Source organism: Calidris pugnax, unplaced genomic scaffold (assembly GCF_001431845.1).
Source record: "Calidris pugnax isolate Ruff unplaced genomic scaffold, ASM143184v1 scaffold753, whole genome shotgun sequence".
Lineage (NCBI taxonomy): Eukaryota > Metazoa > Chordata > Aves > Charadriiformes > Scolopacidae > Calidris > Calidris pugnax.
The window spans coordinates 12,445-16,122 of NW_015091415.1; the positions used below are offsets into that span (position 1 = coordinate 12,445).

The 3,678-nt window shown below is 58.1% G+C and overlaps 1 long non-coding RNA gene across 2 annotated transcripts; it reads right to left on the minus strand.

The window, feature by feature from the left end:
* Positions 1-22: 22 nt before the first annotated feature.
* LOC106899618 lies at positions 23-3,597 on the minus strand. 2 transcript variants are annotated; one of them, XR_001414065.1, is made up of 3 exons: positions 3,419-3,597; positions 1,481-1,543; positions 23-96 (listed from the first exon to the last, which is right to left on the minus strand). It is a non-coding gene; the product is annotated as an uncharacterized LOC106899618 (long non-coding RNA). The 2 variants fall into 2 exon arrangements; XR_001414064.1 differs by lacking the exon at positions 23-96 and adding an exon at positions 354-426.
* Between the last annotated feature and the right edge of the window lie 81 nt (positions 3,598-3,678).

Sequence of the window (3,678 nt, forward strand, 5' to 3'; positions counted from 1 at the left end):
ACACCCAGTACCCAACTGGGACACCCGCCCCCCGTCCACCTCCCGCTGCACCCGCAGCCCCCCCTCCTCCAGGGACACCCCCGAGGCGAAGGTGCCCTGAAATGGGACCAGTAACGAACTGGGACACCCAGTAATGAACTGGGAGACTGCAGGAGGGACTGGGAGACACCCAGTACCCAACTGGGACACCCGCCCCCCGTCCACCTCCCGCTGCACCCGCAGCCCCCCCTCCTCCAGCGACACCCCCGAGGCGAAGGTGCCCTGAAATGGGACCAGTAACGAACTGGGACACCCAGTAATGAACTGGGAGACTGCAGGAGGGACTGGGAGACACCCAGTACCCAACTGGGACACCCGCCCCCCGTCCACCTCCCGCTGCACCCGCAGCCCCCCCTCCTCCAGCGACACCCCCGAGGCGAAGGTGCCCTGTGGGGAAATGGGGACCAGTAATGAACTGGGACACCCAGTGCCAAACTGGGAGACCCCCAGTGCCAAACTGGGACACCCAGCAGGGACTGGGAGACCCCACAAGGGACTGGGAGACACCCAGTACCGAACTGGGACAACTAGTACCGAACTGGGACACCCGCACCCAGCCCCCCTCCTCCAGGGACACCCCCGAGGCGAACGTGCCCTGTGGGGAAATGGGGACCAGTGACAAACTGGGACACCAGTACCCAACTGGGAGACACCCAGTACCAAACTGGGACCCCCAGTGCCAAACTGGGACACCCAGTACCCAGCCCCCCTCCAGGGACACCCCCGAGGCGAACGTGCCCTGTTGGGGGGGGAAATGGGACCAGTGACAAACTGGGACACCCAGTGCCAAACTGGGACACCCAGCAGGGACTGGGAGACCCCAGGAGGGACTGGGAGAACCCAGTAGGATCTGCAAGACCCTCAAAGGGCACTGGGAGACACCCAGTACCAAACTGGGACACCCCAGGAGGGACTGGGACACCCCCAGTATCAAACTGGGACACCCAGCAGGGACTGGGAGACAGCCAGTGCCAAACCGGGACAGCCAGTGCCAAACTGGGACAGCCCCAGTACTGAACTGGGACACCAGTACAGAACTGGGAGACCCCAGGAGGGACTGGGAGACCCTCAAAGGGCACTGGGAGACACCCAGTACCAAACTGGGACACCCAGTGCCAGACTGGGGCACCAGTACTGAACTGGGAGACCCCCAGTGCCAAACTGGGAGACCCCCCCGCACCCCCAGTGCCCCAGTTCGAACTGTGACCTTCCCAGTATGACCTAGACCCTTCCCAGTACACCCCGCAGCCTCCCAGTAAGCACTGGGGGCCTCCCAGTACGGCCTGAGGCCTCCCAGTCCGGACTGGGGCCCTCCCAGTACAGACTGGGGCCCTCCCAGTAAGGCCGCCCCCCCCCCCCGCACACCCGCGCCGGGAGGGGGGCGGGCTATCCCGTCATCCCCCAGTCACCCCCCACGTGACCGGAAGTGGGCGGGGCTCACCTGCGGCCAGTCCAAGATGGCGGCCAGGAGCTGCGCCGTCTGGTTACAGTCGTCATCGATGGCCTGGGGGGAACATATAGGGGCTATAGGGTGCCCTATAGGGGCCGCGGGGCTCCCCCCCGGATCTATGGGGTTCTTTGGAGGGGGGGGAGCGCTATAGGGGATCCATAGGGGCCCGTAGGAGGGTTCTAGGGCTTATAGGGGGCTCTATAGGGGTCTATGGGGTCTATGGGAGCTCTATAGGGGTCCATAGGGGTCTCTCTGCGGTCTCTAGTGTCCCTAGAGGTCTCTATAGGGGTCTCTATAGGTCTATAGGAGTCCTTAGGGTCTCTATAGGTGTCTCTGAGGTGTCTATAGGTATCTCTAGGTTTCTATAGGGGTCCCTAGGGTCTTTATAGGGTCTCTATAGGGTCCATAGGTGTCTGTGGGGTCTCTATAGGGGTCCCTAGCTATCTCTAGGTGTCTATAGGGTGTCTCTAGGTGTCCCTAGGTATCTATAGGATCTCTATAAGGGTCTCTCTAGGTGTCTCTAGGGTGTCTATAGGTATCTCTAGGTCTCTATAGGGTCCATAGGTGTCTATGGGGTCTCTATAAGGTTCCCTAGGTATCTCTAGGTGTCTATAGGCTGTCTTTAGGGTCTCTATAGGTTGTCTCTAGGTGTCCCTAGGTGTCTATAGGATCTCTATAAGGGTCTCTAGTGGTCTCTATAGGGTGTCTATAGGTATCTCTAGGTCTCTATAGGGTCCATAGGTGTCTCTGGGGTGTCTATAGGATCTCTATAAGGGTCTCTAGGGGTTTCTAGGTATCTCTAGGGTCTCTTTAGGGTCTCTATAGGTGTCTCTGGGTCTATAGGGTGTCTATAGAATCACAGAATGTTCCAGGTCGGAAGGGACCTCAGAGATCATCGTGTGCAACCGTCAGCCGAATTTTGGCAAAAATAAACACCCCCAACAATGAACAAAAAGCACCATCACTGACCCACTAACCCACCCCTCCATATCTACATATCTACATATCATCTACATATCTACATATCATCTACATATCTACATCCACCCGTCCTTTGAACCCCCCCAGGGATGGGGCCTCCCCCCCCCGTCGCAGCCCCTTCCAAGGCTTAACAGCCCTTTTTGGGTAAAAAAATTTCCTCAGAATCACAGAATCTTCCAGGTTGGAAGGACCTTAAAGATCATCTTGTCCAACCTGTTCCCTCAGCCGCTCCTCAGGAGACTTGTGCCCCAGACCAGCCCCATCGCCCTTCTCTGCACCCGCTCCAGCCCCAAAATGGCTTTTTTTATGGTAAAGGACCCAAAACTGGACCCAGCCCTCGAGGTGGGGCCTCCCCAGTGCCCAGCACAGGGGGACCAGCACCTCTCAGGCCCTGCTCCCCACGCTGGTGGCCACCAACACAGGTATCTCTAGGCTCTCTATAGGTGTCTATAGATATCTCTAGGTGTCTATAGGGTCTCTATAGGTGCCTCTGGCTCTCTATAGGTACCTCTAGGCTCTCTATAGGGTGTCTATAGGTATCTCTGGGTCTCTATAGGTATCTATAGGTGTCTATAGGTATCTCTAGACTCTCTATAGGGTCTCTATAGGTATCTCTAGGTGTCTATAGGTGTCTCTAGGCTCTCTTTAGGCTCTCTATAGGTGTCTATAGGGTGTCTATAGGTATCTCTGGCTCTCTATAGGTGTCTCTAGGCTCTCTTTAGGCTCTCTATAAGTGTCTATAGGTGTCTATAGGTATCTCCAGGCTCTCTATAGGTGTCTATAGACTCTCTATAGGTATCTCTAGGTACCTCTAGGCTCTCTATAGGGTCTCTATTGGTGTCTATAGGTATCTCTAGGCTCTCTATAGGGTCTCTATAGGAGTCTATAGGTCTCTATAGGGTCTCTATAGGTGTCTATAGGTATCTATAGGTGTCTATAGGGCCCCACCTGCTTCCCCAGCAGCACCAGGTCGGGTCCCAGTCTCCCCACCAGCCCGGCCAGAGCCAGCGCCACCTCCCGGGGTCCCGGGGCCGCCCCCTCCCCCACCTCAGCCAGCACCGCCCGGTCGGCCCCCACCGCCAGCGCCGTCCGCAGCGTCTCCTGGGGGGGGGACAGGGACGTGGGGACCCCCCCGGGGGGACAATGACCCCCCCGAGGGGGCACTGACCCCCCAAAGGGGGAACGACCCCCCCAGGACCACCCCCTCC